General features: G+C 38.9%; 1 protein-coding gene across 8 annotated transcripts in view; it reads left to right on the forward strand.

Annotated features, from left to right (window-relative positions):
• The first annotated feature begins 1,103 nt into the window (after positions 1 to 1,103).
• The window catches only part of pals2b (protein associated with LIN7 2, MAGUK p55 family member b), a 158,799-nt gene continuing 142,441 nt past the window's right edge, over positions 1,104 to 17,461 (forward strand). For 4 of the 8 annotated variants that reach the window (XM_069913927.1, XM_069913926.1, XM_069913924.1 and 1 more), the window contains exon 1: positions 1,656 to 1,878. The gene's annotated coding sequence lies outside the window, so the exon portion shown is untranslated. Of the gene's footprint in view, positions 1,278 to 1,655; positions 1,879 to 17,461 lie in introns of those variants that run through there. The other 4 variants (XM_069913928.1, XM_069913931.1, XM_069913932.1 and 1 more) reach the window with 3 other exon arrangements.

Below are 17,461 nucleotides of genomic sequence, written 5' to 3' on the forward strand. Positions count from 1 at the left end.
GCAGGTTCCTCTCCAAGTCATGTTCCATTTGAAGTAGGAAATATATGGCTGATCCTTCATAATTACTAGGTCTAAATCGTGGAACTCTACCCTACCCATGAGAGTATTTTCACCAAGGGCACTGCAGCAGTTTAAGGAGGCAGCTCACCACTACCTTCTCAAGGGCTAGTCGAGATTCATGCTAGTCTTATCGAGTTTGTCTTCTAGTAGCATACCAATTCCCCAGAAATGAGTATATTGTAACAAATGCTATGTGGTTCTTGGCTTTCGTATGATGATTAACATTATACAAGTCTCCCTTTAATAATTTATGCTTTATTTTAAATGACTTAATTATTTCCCACCCTGCTTTTCTCGTTTCGTGTTGATTTTCATGTGAGTTGCTCCATCACGTTCTTTCAAAATTATATCCAAGTCCCATCCGAGTCCATGCCAATAGAATTCCATCCCCCCCCCTAATTTTCTGAGTCACCTATTCACAGTCCATTCCCATCATCTCCTCCAGATTCCGCCACTCACCTACTTGAGGCAATTGACAGCAGCCAATTGGTTGGTTGCAAACTCCACAGACAGCAGCGGTTGCCAGGAATAAACCGAGGATATGGTGACGATGAGGCATCAGCTCGACTCTGCTCCTCTATTAAAGCTCCCATGACTGATTTCAGTTCGTTCAGGATCAGTTATTTCACATCAATTGCAGTTTTGTCAGCGTTCAACATACTCTTGTGAGACATGTGCAGTTCACGTATTTTTTTGTCCCAAAGTACTTGGCCCATGTCCCAACAAGTTATCATACACAAGGTTTTTTTTGAAAAATCTGATCATGAAGACCAGGATGACGTGTTTATTAAGCAGTAAATTGAGAGGTCACAGATGCCCCTGGAGAGGCAATCGACAAACGAATCTGTGGGAAAACACACCAGGGAGGCGGAGGAAACGGAGTTTCCAGTCTTTCAAGTTCAATTGTATTTCTTTCGGATACATTTGAAGATGCAGTCTGTGTAATGTGAGACACGACATCTGGTCAATGTGAAATGCTTGGGCTGAACAGGTGACCTCGTTTCCATCGCCTTCGACCACGAGGGATTCACTTCGTTTCGTGTTTGGATCTGTGGCAGGACGTTGATCGGTTTACAATGTCAGCGTTTTACCGTGAAGTGCATGGACCCTGACTGTTGTGGCTCCTTCCCAGGATTAAAACCACAGTACACAGCCACTGGGCTCTCATTGCCCCATGAAACCAGTCGGAGGATGGTTCCCACTGAATCACGCCCTAGGTATTGGCAACAATGATTTCCCCCTTTCAGTCATCCACTAACGCGGGTTATTTCTTTTATTCAAACATTAAACCGCCACTAAACTCCCACCATCCCGGTCCGCCTTCAGCACCACTGCTCATTGACCCCAGAGCCGGCGGCTCTCAATGAAGCCCTGTCGCCCCTTGAAGATTGCAAACTCGCACAGGCGGCGGAATCCACACTCGCCGCTGAAGTGGGTCACGGAATGAAAGCCGATCCACGCTCTCGACCGCGGCCCCTCCGCCGTTTTGACGCATGCGGCTTGCATCCTGCCCGCCTCCCTCCCTCCCCGCCCGCCGGTTGCGCGGAGGCCAGAGCGTCGGGAGCGCCACGTGACGCCGCGCGGTCCTGCTGCGATCTTCTCGCCATCTTCGGTCAGCGGAACCCGAACTTCCCAGTGGGAGCCGACCGTTGGCCGTGCGGGGCGGGGCGGGGCGGGGCGGGGGCGTTCGTCTGGGGAAGGCGCGCCACCGACTCGCCGATTGTCCCCGCCGTTCAGCCGGGCGCTCGCACGCTTCTGGGGCTCCTGCTCGCGGCGCGCGCCGACTCCCCTCCTGGAAAGGGGCACGCTTGCACACAGGTTGGTGCATTTTACCCTCGTGGATTAACCCCCCCCCCCTCCTCCTCACGGTCCTTTCCTCCTCCCCATCCGGATCTTAATTCATTTTCTTTCTAGTCATTTTGCTTTAACTAATGGCTGCAATTCCGGTTTTCAATGTAATAGAGTCAACGTAATGAGCTGGTGTTTCAGACGTGAAAGTTTATATGTTGGGGACAGATGGTTCGGCCGAATTTGCTTTCCTTTTCTGGGGTGAGCGCACAATTAGTAAGACCGGTGTCGGTCACTAGGGCCCGGGGGGGGGGGGGGGTTACAATTTCAAGGCGGGCTTTCTCATTCAGGAAATAGAGTGGGGCACTTGGTCTCTGAATACAATTCTCCATGTGTGTCCAGTGGACCATTTCTCCACGTGTAAAATCAAAATCCAGACCTAATAATCTATGAAATTCCAATGACTCCACGGTCTTTGGGAAGGTAACTTCATTGCAGATTTCTTTTCTCTGTGGATGCATCTGATTTTTTTTTTTGCAATAGCTTGGGAATGATCATAATAACGGGGTTGTTCGTCTGATCTGGCCTGTTGTCCTCGCAAGGATGAGGAGGAGAAACGACGTGTTGAAGTACAATTTAACTCAACTATTTCAATAATGTGTTCAACTACGATTAGTACATTTATTAATACATTTGTTAACTATTAATGCAGTTTTATGACTAAAACTGGAGTTCTCTTGTCCTGAAATCCATGTTTCTTGAATGGGAACTCAAAATATTTTTGACATCATTCTGGCAGTTTTTTGGATAAACCTTGAAGCACCTGGGTGTTAGCAGCTGATTAGTGTTCTTCACATTTTTCGTGGGTGAAGACCACCCTCTCCATCACCTGGTTTCTCCTGGGGCAAAACAGCAAATTAAGCCTTGATATTTTGGTTGGGTCTGAAATTCTGGAGCTTCATAAAATCAAAATACTACAGTGGATAGAAAATAGAGGAACTAATAACAGCAGGTCAGGCAGAATATATGGAGACTGGAATAGCTGACTTTTTGTGACTTTTTAAAAAAATCAGACTTGTACTGTATTCAATTAACTGAATAGTGATCAGTAGATCATTAAAAATGGTTTTATTTTGTATGCTGTAACCATTTCTTGGCTACAAATAATAATTTATTACTCACACAGCCTCTACAAACTATTTTAGTTAGGTGTTGTTCAAGATCTTCATTTCAGTGCCTATTTCTTTTGCTTTTACCATCCTCCATTTCACCATCTGATTGCCAATCATCCACGTAAAACTCAAAAATAGCCCAGGATCAATCGCATGGAGCTAGACTAGGATTTATTATCCATAGTAAATTTGATTGTAACAATACTAAGCATGTCTTTTGCCTTTTAATTTCCTGCTCTTGGAAATCCTCTTCCCAAGTTCCTCCATTTGCAGTCTGTATTGATTTTGAAGAACTGTTGTTTTTTGGTATTTTCGTAATTATTTTCTGTTTCTCATTGTTGTCTTTGTTTCTCCATGAAAGTTTTGCCACTCACTGTTACATGTTCAATTCAGGGCATAAGTTTAATTAATATTCCTTAATTTTGGTCCACTTCTATGAGATTGCCAAACTTAATTTTAATCCTTATCAGTAATGCCCTGTAATTATGCATAAGGATTTGCTCAACAAGGGTTGATATACTTAGGTATTTTCTTCTGCACCCCATCTCCAGAACCCTATTATTTGTTTGCATTGAAAAATTTAGATCTGAAAATATCAGACAGTCTAATTGAGCAGGTTTAACAATTTATTTTACTTTGTTTTTTTCCCCCCACCAAGTTAACTGCATGTACTTTGTCTCCACAGTCATATAAAATAGTTATATCTTGTGTCGTATGCAATTATCCTCCTCAAAATTGTTAGTTTTTTTTGGTTCTATTGAGAAGTTAGTTTTATTGCTTTTAAGAAGTTTGAAAAGTCAAATAACTTCACACAAGACTTCTCTTCATTAGAGTTTTTCTAATTTAGTTTTTCTATTTCTCATTATAGCACAAATGTCTTAAAATGCCTTCTGTTTTGTATACAACTTGCAGTGTCAGGACTTATTTGCATTAATATGGCAATTAGAATTCATGGCCTATTGCCTGTTTCTTGCTCTATTCCAACAGTTAGTTCTCTTATTTCAGTGAATTACTCTATTGGTTTGTGAACTAATGACCACTATTTCTGATGGTTGTTTCACTACAATCTGATTCCTTTAGAGGCCTGCATGTTTTCCTCCTTAGACTCATTATCTCCTCATTAAATGCTACTGGCATTCCAGAGTACCTTACCAAGACACTCAAACAACCGACTGTTTAAAATATCCCTTTCACATTTAATATTAACCAAGGTATTAGTTTTGTTCATGGGTACATTGTGCATTTTTTTTAATTGCCATGATCCCATTTATATCCTTTTCCTGGTCCAGACTTTTTGGAACTTGTCTGCAATACCATTTCTGCCTTTTTTGTAGAATAATTTTGTGTGACACAGGATCAAGACCATCACACTTATGACATTGTATCTCTGTCACTCATTTTACCTGCCTATTTACCTATGCCTGACTGGAACTTGCACAAAATTTTAAAAATTTATGTTGATGTGACTGATAAACAATTTGTTCCTTCCATGATTACTTTGAGTGGTTATGCAAAATGCCCAGTAAGCAATAGGCAATATGCTTCTTTTTCTTTACATAGTTAGTTCAGGTGTAAACATGCTCTCAGTTTTCCATTTTTGCCAAAAGAACAATGATACAGTGGGACAAATAGCTTGTATCAAAGTTCATATTTGCATAGATGATAACACATACAACCCCAAGATTCTTTTTCCCATGGACCAGTCAGAATTTCTACTACTTGTAGTGCAAAAAAAACCTCTACTCAAGATAACTATACAAAAGAGAGAAATGTAAACCAGAAGGAAGTGCAAACAACTGCAATACAAAAAATAAATATTCAATAATAAATAATGCACAAAGAAAGGACCTTTTAAGAGTCTCTGAGTTGTTGTTTTAGAGTCTGATGGTGGAGGGATAGCAACTGTTCTTGAACCTGGTGGTACAAATTTTGTGGCACTTTCCTGATAGCAGCAGCAAGAACAGAGCATGGGGATGGTGTGGTTCCTTGATGATTGCAGATGCTCTCTGATGGCAGTGTTCCACATAGATTTTCTCATTGGTGGGAAGAATTTTGTCTGTGATGTACAGGGATGTGTCAATTACCTTCCACTCAGAGATATTGGTGCTCCATGCCAGGCCGTGATGCAGCTGGTCTGCACGACACATTGTAGAAGTTTTCCAAGTTTTTTATGTCAAATCGAACCTCCACACACTCCTGATGGCATTCATGATGACATTCATGTGTTGGGACCAGGAAATGTCCTCTGAAAGCAGTGACTCCCAGAAATTTAAATTGGCTTATCTTCTCCACCTCTCATCCCCTAGGGAAAACCCACACAGATCATGGGGAGAACATACCAACTCCTTGCAGACTGTGACGAACTTGAACTTCGGTTGTTGGCGCTGTAATAGTGCTATATTAACTGTGCCGTACAAATGTCATCTGACAAGAACCTTGGCAGAACTCTGCAATTTATCATATTGCACTTTGGTACCTGTAACATCTTCCAAAGAATGCAAGAATTGTCAAAAGGATGATGCTTAATATGCATTCTGCATTTTAATGCCCCAATTTATTTAAGACTAGTTTTGAAAATAAATGGTTAGGCTGCAGTATTTTAGTATAATAGATAAATGATGATGCTAAATTGTTTAGTTGCTTTCGGAATGGCTTTTCAGTTTTATTCTTTGGATCAAAAAAAATTGAAGACACAAAGGAATTAAATGTAGAAGAATGATCTTCATGATACAACTACTTATTTAAAAACTAGAAGAGTAGAAGAGGGCAGATACAACAATGACAACAATATCTGATGATGGTATTGGTGGCAGGTGATTAAGTATTTTCATTAGGAATGATTTGAAATTGAAAAGAGATTGGGTTGGACATGTTTTTCTTCTTTTAATTCTAAGGCAAGAGGGGTGGTGATTTTGATTCCTAAAAATTTATCATTTGAATTGGAGTCTTCAGAGGGAAATGTAGGTAGAGTTTTACGGGTGAATTGTAAAATCTTTGCTGAATCCTGGACTTTGCTTAATCTTTATGAACCTAATGTAGATGATGAGCGGTTTATTTCAGAAGTTTTTTTATTGTTAACTCAAGCTAATGAAAATATTTTAGTTGGGAGAGATTTTAATTGTGTTTTGGAACCTTTATTGGATAGAAACCCGAAAAGTATAAGGAAATACAGCAATACAGATCAAAACGTTGAAGGATTTAAATCTGGTTGATATTTGAAGAAAGCTTAATCCTCAACATGGTTATCCAACTGCACGAAAACCAACAAGGTCGGGTCAGATACAGCAATGAGCTCTCTGAACCCTTCTCTATTAACAATGGCGTGAAGCAAGGCTGCGTTCTCGCACCAACCCTCTTTTCAATCTTCTTCAGCATGATGCTGAAACAAGCCATGAAAGACCACAACATTGAAGACGCTGTTTACATCCAGTACCGCACGGATGGGAGTCTCTTCAATCTGAGGCGCCTGCAAGCTCACACCAAAACACAAGAGCAACTTGTCCGTGAACTACTCTTTGCAGACAATGCTGCTTTAGTTGCCCATTCAGAGCCAGCTCTTCAGCGCTTGATGTCCTGTTTTGCGGAAACTGCCAAAATATTTGGCCTGGAAGTCAGCCTGAAGAAAACTGAGGTCCTCCATCAGCCAGCTCCCCACCATGACTACCAGCCCCCCCACATCTCCATCGGGCACACAAAACTCAAAACGGTCAACCAGTTTACCTATCTCGGCTGCACCATTTCATCGGATGCAAGGATCGACAACGAGATAGACAACAGACTCGCTAAGGCAAATAGCACCTTTGGAAGACTACACAAAAGAGTCTGGAAAAACAACCAACTGAAAAACCTCACAAAGATTAGCGTATACAGAGTCGTTGTCATACCCAGACTCCTGTTCGGCTCCGAATCATGGGTCCTTTACCGGCATCACCTACGGCTCCTAGAACGCTTCCACCAGCGTTGTCTCTGCTCCATCCTCAACATTCATTGGAGCGACTTCCTCTCCAACATCGAAGTACTCGAGATGGCAGAGGCCGACAGCATCGAATCCACGCTGCTGAAGATCAACTGCATTGGGAAGGTCACGTCTCCAGAATGGAGGACCATCGCCTTCCAAAGATCGTGTTATATGGCGAGCTCTCCACTGGCCACCGAGACAGAGGTGCCCCAAAGGACTGCCTAAAGAAATCTCTTGGTGCCTGCCACATTGACCACCGCCAGTGGGCTGACATCACCTCAAACCGTGCATCTTGGCGCCTCACAGTTTGGCGGGCAGCAACCTCCTTTGAAGAAGACCGCAGAGCCCACCTCACTGTCAAAAGACAAAGGAGGAAAAACCCAACACCCAACCCCAACCAAACAATTTTCCCTTGCAACCGCTGCAACTGTGCCTGCCTGTCCCGCATCGGACTTGTCAGCCACAAACAAGCCTGCAGCTGACATGGACTTTACCCCTCCATAAATCTTTGTCCACGAAGCCAAGCCAAAAAATCCTTCAGAGAAAGATTTTTCTTTTTATTCATCATGACATGATTAGTTTTCTAGGATTGATTTTTTTTTTGTGGTATCGCACACCTTCAGGGTAGAGTATTGCAAGCTGAATATAAAAGTAGAGTTCTATCTGACCATTCGTTTTTTTTTCTTGCGTAAGTTCAGAAGTGGTATGTTCGTCATATAGATGGAGGTTTAATGCAATGTTACTCCATAAATCTTCGTCCGCGAAGCCAAGCCAAAGAAAGAAAAAGAAAGATTGAAAAAAAACAGAGTTTGTTACTTTTGTTAAAGAGCATATCTCTTTATTTTTGACTAAGAATATTAATTCTGTGGATAGTCATTTTGTAGTATGGGACGCGTTAAAAGCTTATTTGAGGGGACAGGTTATTAGTTATTCTACAAAAGTTAAGAAACAATTTATGGCAGGAAATTTAATGTTGGAAAATCAGATTGCTGAGTTCGAGAAAGACTTTCAGAAGGATGTGACTGAAGATAAAAAAGCAGTATTAGTGAAATTGAAATTACTTTATAATACTTTACAAATTTATCAGTTTGAGCGTTTAATTAATCGAACTAAACAATGTTATTATGAGTTGGGAGAAAGAGCTCATAAGGCAATTGAAAGCTGAATAGGCATCTCAGACTATTAATGCTGTTAAAAAGAATTCAATAATTACCTATAAGCCTCAGGAAATTAATGACCAGTTTTATTCATTTTATCAAAAATTATATACTTCTGAAGGGAAGCGGGATAATGGTTCTATTGAATCTTATTTATCTAAATTGAGGTTACCATTATTAGATGAAAAAGATATCCAGGAATTGGTATCTCAGTTTACAGATTTTTGAAATTAAGGAAGGATTTTGAATACAGGAAATGCCTAATGGAAAGTTCCCAGAAGACGATGGGTTTCCTGTGGAATTTTATAAATTTTTTAACGATGATTTTTCTAATGTATTCGGAGATGTGTTGATACAAGTTACTGAAGAACAGAAGTTGCCGGAATCTTGTTCAAGTGCCTTAATAACTGTTATTCCAGAAAAAATAGAGATCCATTAAAAATATCTTCATTTAGACCTATTTCTTTATTAAATGTAGATCTTAAAATTATAGCCAAGGTACGAGCTAATAGACTTGCTACGTACTTACCTAAGTTGATACATACTGATCAAACAGGTTTTATTAAGAATAGAAATGCATCTGATAATATTCTTCAATTAATTACTTTGGTCAATGCATACCGAAAGCAGCGTAACCATCCTATGGTGGTTGCACTAGATGCAGAAAAGACTTTTGATAGGGTTGAATGGGATTTTTTATTTAAGGTGTTAGAAAAGTTTAAATTCGGCCCTTTTTTTATTCGCTGGGTTAAAGCTTTATATATGAACCTGATTGCTAGGGTGGTGACAAATGGTCAGATTTCTTTACCATTTAGGTTGACTCATTCAACTCGGCAGGGCTGTCCATTATCAACTGCCTTATTTGTATTGGCTACTGAACCATTAGTTCAGGCTATTAGGCAAAATGATGAAATTAGAGGGATTAAAGCAATGAATGAAGAATATAAGATTAATTTATTTGCAGATGATGTATTGATATATTTGACAGGACTGGAATGGTCATTGAAACAGTTACAAGAGTGTTTGTTGAAATTTGGAGAATTGTCAGGATATAAAGTTAATTGGGATAAAAGTGAAATTTTACCAGTTGGGATATGAAATTATTCAGAATTTAAAATTATTACAAAATTAAAGTGAACAAATAAAATTAAATATTTGGGTGTATTGGTAGACGTTAATTATCAGTAATTGTATCAGTTAAATTATGTTGCTATATTAAACGGATTAAAGCAGATTTGATTAAGTGGAAAGATCTTCCATTAACTTTGATTGGAAGGGTCAATTGTATTAAAATGAATATTTTTCCTCGAATTCAATATTTACTTCAGTCAATACCCTGTTTACTTTCAAAAGGTTTTTATCAGGATTTAAATAAGGTACTGCGGGAATTTTTATGGAAAGGTAAATTAGCTTGAGTGGCATTGTATAAACTTACATGTATAAACTTACATGGAAATATGCGTTAGGTGGACTTCAGTTACCACATATTCAAAATTATTATGAAGCGGTCCAGTTGAAGTTTATTAGCAGGTTGATGGATTTAGATTGTCCTCCTAGCTGGGCTAAGGTGGAGATGGCGTGTACTTCTGAGGTTAAGGTAAATGAATTTATATTTTGTTGGAATTTGAATTTGTTACAGGAATATAATATGCCGTTATTGAAACATTTGTTAAAGATCTGGATTTTTATAAAATAGGGTTTTGGGATCAAAAGATAAATTATCAATTTTAGTTCCATTGTATAATGATCAGCTTATTCCTTTTTTAATGTTTGATAATTATTTAAAGAGTTGGGATTTTAAGGGTATAAAGACAATACAGGATTGTTTTGAAGAGGGACAATTTCTTTCTTTTAATCAATTGAGAGAAAGATTTGATTTATCTTGTAAAATCTTTGTGTAATACCAACTTAGAGCTTTGGTAAAGGTTAATTATGGTAGATGAATTTACCCACTTTGTCGAGATTTGAGTCTTTGATTTCCTCTGTACCAAAGAAAGGTTATATTTCGGTTATGTATAATTTGTTACAAGATAATATGGATAAACTGGACTGGGAAAAAAATCTAAACTTAAATGGGAGAGTGATTTAGGGTTTATTTTTCCTGAAGATGATTGGGCAGTTATGTGTCAGGACAATGTAATCAAATTGACAAATGTAAGATATGGAATGGTTAATTATAATTTTTTATATCTAAATGCATATATTTCAAATAAGGAGACCATTTACTAACAAAAAGGGATTAATTATCATGTAAATTATAAGTAATTTTTTTCCATAACAATACAAGCTTTCAATTCATTATGCCAACGTAGTATATTAATCTCTGTATTATCTTTCCTAGTACTTGCAACACATTTACGCGCTACTGATAACACCAAACTTTCAAAAGCAATTTGAATTTTATCCAAATCTAATCCCCTCAACGAAATTAAATTACCCAACAAAAAAATCGTTGGATCTAATGGTAATGTAAAGTTATACAATTTTTCCAAAACGACTTTAATTCCTTGCCAAAATGGTTAAACTTTAACACAAGTCCAAACAGCATGTAGAAAAGTTCCAATACATGAATCATATCTAAAACATAAATCTGAATTACTTAACCCATATTTTTTCAATTTCTCCGGAGTCAAATATAATTGATATATATATTTATATCTATAAAATTTAAAAAAAATTATAAATGTTGAAAACAATTCAACTTTTGGCTCCCCTTAAGGGAGTTGGCTGAAGGGGTGGGAGGGTGTGTTTGGGATTTATTTTGTAAAATCAATTTTTGATTATTGGATTGTATGTTATGTTTTTTTATCTTGAAATAAAGTTTGAAAAAAAAAGGAATGATTGACTTTTATTCTTTTGCATCTTTTTGTTGACTAATGTGATAATGTACTCCCAAGAACGAATGCTAGTATTCAGTTTTCAATGAATATTTGCATTTCACAGCTTGATAGTTGAAGCAATTTTTTTCTTTGGTTGATTACAAACTAGATGGTCTCTCAACATGTCCACGATCATAACGAATCTATTGTATGGTAGAAAAATATGGCACTATTTTCTCCCTGAAATGCAACTGGATGCTCAAAGTATTATACGGTACAAATAAATCAAATGTCTGGGCAAAGTTAATTTTGCATGAACATTTGGCAGATGTGGGTTGCTTGTAGTCTTTGCTAATCCACGTATGGCATATAGGGACTTCAACATTTTAGAGCTCGAGTTGGCACAGCTGCTTCAAGATCTGGTTGTAGTCATTGTAAAATTATTGATCCTTGCTTATCATTGAATTATTTTTCACTTTCAGTAGTTTCTTTAAGTTGCTAATAACATTGAAGTTTCATCCTAATAATTTTTATCTGGATCTTATGCATTTCTTGGCACACATTTAATGCTTCCTTGAATTTATAGTTTATCTCTCTTTTCCCCATTTAATATTAAAAGAGATCATTTATGGAGAATACATTTTCTGACAATTTAAGATTCTAACATTGCATTTTCTTTTGCTTGCAGCATATTTCAGTGTTTCTCGCATTTGATCAACTGATTTCTTCAGCGTAAGCTAGTAGTACTATTACGAACCCAAAAGACTCCAGAACCAGCAGCAACAGAAATTCTTCAAGATAATGGTTACTTAAACAAAACTAGTTTTATTTCCTTAACACATAATAAGATCAATACTTATAACTATTAACTTAACCCCCCCCTTTAATTCTCAGTGCAGGTGTATGTAATGTTTAAGTTTTCAGCAAAGTTATTTTTCACTGTCCAATCATTCACTTTCCACTTCTCCATTCACTGGTATCAGGCAATCTTCCATACTGTGCACAGAATTAAGCATTTAGTATATTCACCAGGCTCTGGTGTTTTAACTTGAGTTGTTACCACTTTGTAAGGTCTTTGCTGGTTTCAGAGAGATTTGTTGTTTGTTGGACATACAAACTGATCTCCTTCATTCAGCAACTGAAGTATCTTTAGTGAAGAAATTTGCTCACTCTAGGGTTTTTCCAAAATATAACCTCTTTTTCCAGGTTACCACAAGGAGTTCTTTTTCCCCTATTCCAGGAGAAACACAATATCCAGCCACAATAGGCTGAACTCAGAACTCAAAACCCGACTTGAAATGGGGTCTTGCTGCAGGTCTGCCAACTTGCAGCCTTCATGCAAACTTTTGCAGAATACTCTGACAAACAATGGATGTTTTCTCTCTGTTTGCAAAACAGTGTGGCCTCTCTTAGGACAACAAACTCCAACCAGACATTTAAAAAATCTGGCACCAGTTTAGAATCAAGAGTTCCCAGTTCTTGAGCCTTGATACTGTTCAAACATGCTGGTCCATTAACACCTACTTGTAAAACTATCACAAGCTCTTCCATTGTCTCTGCAAAGCCAACTCTGGACACAAGGTTACCTCTTGCATAGCAAATATTTGTGAAATGAGACCTGATAACTAAACCTCCCAATTTTACCCTTTTAAGATATATTTCATCATAATTTTATTAATTTATTCTGTGTCAATACCTATGTGAATGGCATCAATATCTATCTTCCAGAATGCTGATTGGGAGTAACAAAATGAATTGTGAAGCTAAATATTTCTGCATCTTTCCAGATACTCTTATTAAATTTGTGAATATTTTTGAAACTACACCACAGCAAGCTACCTCATGACAATGTTGGACTGTGCCAATTTAGCAAGAGGTCAAAAAATAATCTGAGAGCTGGAAACCAAGCATTTTTTTGGTGTCACCTCTCTAAAGACAGATATTAATGAAGTTCACTATTGCCTTAATTCTGTCAGCAATTTGATCGAAATAATATTTGAAAGTTCAAAAAGTTTATCAACGACAGTTGGGCATTTAACATCATCATCCCCTCAAAACTAATCAGCAAGCTCCAAGACGTTGGACTCGAGTTCAGATTTATTGTTAGAGTACATACATGACATCACATACAACCCTGAGATTCTTTTTTTCTTGTGGGTGAGGTAGAATTACCACTCATTGGCAGTGCAAAAAAAAAACTGATTCAACATACTCATGAAAACAAATAAAGAAATGTAAACAAACTACAATACAGAGAGAGATAAAAAGTCAATAAAATGCAAAAATTCCCGATTGAGTTTGTCCTTGAGGAGTCTGATGGTGGAGGGGTAGCAGGTGTTCTTGAACTTGGTGGGTGAGTCTAGTGCCATCAATACCTCTTTCCTGATGATAGGAGTGAGAACAGAGGGTGTGCTGCATGGTTTAGATCCTTCGTGATTGTTACTGCTCTCTGACAGCAGTATTCCCTGTAGATGTTCTCGATGGTGGGAATGATGTTATACATGATGTCCTGGGCTGTGCCCACTATCTTTTGCAGGGCTTTACGCTTGGGGGTATTGATCTCCCCATACCAGATCATGATGCAGCTGGTCAGCACATTTTCCACCATGTATCTAGAGAAATTTGACAGGTTTCCCGATGTTGTACCAAACTCCACGAACACCTGAGGAAGTAAAGGCACTGATGTGCTTTCTTTTTTAAAATTTTTAAAATTTTTCACACTATGAACCATACTGACCAAAATACACACAGACATTTCCCTCTTGAATATACGCAGTGCCATTTTCTCCCCTTTTTTCCCCCTCCCTTCCCTCCCTCTCTCACCCCCCCTCCCCATTCACTCAACGTTCAATCTACATGATACATTAAACCAGTTAAACAACGTCGTCACACAATGAAAATAAACAAGAAATTTGTGTCTTCTACTTTTACATACTGGGTCAGTTCATTTCATCGTCTTCTCCTTCTGTCATTTTAGGCGGTGGAGGTCTACAGTAGGACTTCTCTATTGTGTTCCATGTACTGTTCCCAAATTTGTTTGAATACTGTGATGTTATTTCTTAAATTATGTTATTTTTTCCAATGGAATACATTTATTCATTTCTATGTTCTTCTGGGCTTGGCTTCGCAGATGAAGATTAATGGAGAGATAATTTCTATGTAACATTTCTGTATTCTCAGGCTATCTTCTAATTTCCAAGTTGACATAATACATTTTTTTGCTACAGCTAGGGCTATCATAATAAATCTTTTTTGTGCTCCATCCAAATCGAGTCCTAGTTCTTTATTTCTTGTATTACTTAGAAGAAAGATCTCTGGATTTTTTGGTATGTTGCTTTTTGTGATTTTATTTAATACCTGGTTTAGATCTTCCCAAAATTTTCCACTTTCTCACATGCCCAAATTGCATGCATTGTTGTTCCTGTTTCCTTCTTACAGCGAAAACATCTGTCTGATACTGTTGGGTCCCATTTATTTAACTTTAGGGGTGTGATGTATAGCCTGTGTAACTAATTATATTTTCCAGTTTTATCCATGTTTGAGTCCAAATTAAGGTTAAAATCCCCTCCTATCAGTATATTCCCCTGCATATCTGCAATCTTCAAAAAGATACCTTGCATAAATTTTTGATCTTCTTCATTAGGTGCGTATACATTGAGCAAATTCCAAAATTCTGAATATATCTGACACTTTATCATTACATACCTCCCTCCTGGATCTATTATTTCCTCCTCTATTTTGATTGGTACATTTTTATTGATTAATGTAGCTACTCCTCTGGCTTTTGAATTATATGATGCTGCTTCTTGCACGAATGCTATATCAATTTTTTCTTCCTTCAGTAAATTTAACAGCCTCTTCCTTTTGATTTGGTTATGTATTCCGTTAATATTTAAAGTCATATAGTTCAACATGGCGATTTCATACTTTACTTTTTCTTTCCGCTTCCTCATCACTACCTTCCCTCCTTATCCATTTCTGTTTTCTTTTTTTGAACATGCTATAAGACAACACTTCTAAAACATAAAATATTTCCACTATTCCCACATCTAAAATCCTTTAACCCCAATAGTCCCTCCCCTCTGAGTTGCCCTTTGTCCCTTGTCGGTCAACCACATCTCCCCTCTCCATTTGGATTGCGAACCCGCTCGCAAGCGTCAACTGATTTCGCAGTGACTGTTGTTCTCTCCCACCCAGCCCCCCAGAAAAGATTTTTATCTTCACATATAACAAAGCTCACTCTCTTAATTTCCCCCCTTACTTCCTTTCTTCCCTTTCTTTCCCTTCTTAGTTCTTTCTTATACTTTATTCTTCTTCTTTATATGTAGTTTGTCATCATTCTTGTTCTTGTTACATCTCTTCATCTCTCTGTCTGTTTTGTAGGCGTTCTGCAAATTCTCGTGCTTTCTTTGGATCCAAGAACAGTTTGCTTTGCTGCCCCGGGATAACTGTTGTAAGCACCGCTGGATATCTTAACATAAATTTATGGACTTTTTTCCATAGGGTCGATTTTGCTGTGTTAAACTCCTTCCTCTTCTTCAGGAGCTCAAAACTTAATGTCTGGGTAGAAAAAAAATTTGACTTTTATATTCCAGTGGCTTTTTGTCTTCTCTTATTTTTTTTTCATTGCCTTCTCCAATATATTTTCTCAGGAATTTTACTAGAATGGATCTTGGTTTTTGTTGTGGCTGTGGTTTAGGGGCTAATGTTCTGTGTGCCCTTTCTATTTCCATTCCTTCCTGTAATTCTGGCATTCCTAGGACCCTGGGGATCCATTTTTATAAATTCTTTCATATCTTTGCCTTCTTCATCTTCCTTAAGGCCCACTATCTTTATATTGTTTCTCCTATTATCACTATCACTTTCACTTTGGCTTGGCTTTGTGGACGAAGATTTATGGAGGGGTAATGTCCACGTCAGCTGCAGGCTCGTTTGTGGCTGACAAGTCCGATGTGGGACAGGCAGTCACGGTTGCAAGGGAAAATTGGTTGGTTGGGGTTGGGTGTTGGGTTTTTCCTCCTTTGTCTTTTGTCAGTGAGGTGGGCTCTGCGGTCTTCTTCAAAGGAGGTTGCTGCCTGCCGAACTGTGAGGCGCCAAGATGCACGGTTTGAGGTGATATCAGCCCACTGGCGGTGGTCAATGTGGCAGGCACCAAGAGATTTCTTTAGGCAGTCCTTGTACCTCTTCTTTGGTGCACCTTTGTCACGGTGGCCAGTGGAGAGCTCGCCATAGAACACGATCTTGGGAAGGCGATGGTTCTCCATTCTAGAGACGTGACCCACCCAACGCAGCTGGATCTTCAGCAGCGTGGACTCGATGCTGTCGGCCTCTGCCATCTCGAGTACTTCGATGATAGGGATGAAGTCGCTCCAATGAATGTTGAGGATGGAGCGGAGTCAACGCTGGTGGAAGCGTTCTAGGAGCCGTAGGTGATGCCGGTAGAGGACCCATGATTCGGAGCCGAACAGGAGTGTGGGTATGACAACGACTCTGTATACGCTAATCCTATTATAGTTTTCCATTATATCCATCTTCTGAGCTAACAGTTCCTGTGTTTCTTTAACTTTTTTATCAGATTCTTCCAATTTCCTTTTTAAGTCGTTCACTTCCATTTCTATGGCTGTTTCTCGTTCTTCCACCTTGTCTACTCTTTTTCCTATTTCTGTCATGACCATCTCTAATCTACTCACTTTTTCTTCTGTTCCTTTTATTCTTTTTATTTCACTGAATTCTTGTGTCAGCCATTCTTTTAATGCTTCCATATATTCTTGAAAATATTTTTTATCCATGTACTGTCCCTTCCCTTCATCTTCCATTTCTCTGTGCAGAGCTTGATGTTCTCCCTCCTCTTCCTCTGAGTCCACTCCAGGATCTGTGTCCTCTACCTCTGTCTCTTCTGATTTTCTTGGACTGTTTATCTCATTTTGCTGGGTATTTTTGTTTTTATTAATGGTGTCTTGGTGTTGGTCCTCTTCCTCTGGGCTGGTCATTCGCTGTTTTTCTGATTTCCTTTTTTTTACTCTCTTCCTTCTCGTTCCCGTTATTTTCTGTGTCTTCCTGCTGGGAGCCCTGATGTCGGGTCATTCTCATCTGTTCAATCTGTAGAGATCCACTCCTCAGTTGGTCCCCCCTCCCGTCGGTGTTGTCTTTGTCGTGCACTTTGCGCATGCATGGGGAATCGCGCATGCGTGGTTGCGCACGTCTGTTTGGCTCCGTGAGCCGTCTTTGTAGTGTTGCGCTCGGTGGGTCGCGACCCTTCGGGGTTTCCACTGACCTCAGGGAGCAGGCTCCTCTCTCCACGGTGGGCCCCTGCCTCTTCGTACATGTAAGGCCTTCACCTTTCTCTTCCGACATCTTTCCTCCTTCTTCCCGTTGTTTTTGGCTTTTCTTTCTTTGGTGCCATTTTCTCCACACCTTTAGTTTTAATTTGTTGTGGTTTGTGAGTCTGTGGCTTTGCTTTTTCTTTACTTTTTTTCTTCTTTTCTGGGGAGGGCTGGTATTCTCTTA

This window comes from Narcine bancroftii, chromosome 1, assembly GCF_036971445.1.
Source record: "Narcine bancroftii isolate sNarBan1 chromosome 1, sNarBan1.hap1, whole genome shotgun sequence".
NCBI classification, from domain to species: Eukaryota; Metazoa; Chordata; class Chondrichthyes; order Torpediniformes; family Narcinidae; genus Narcine; species Narcine bancroftii.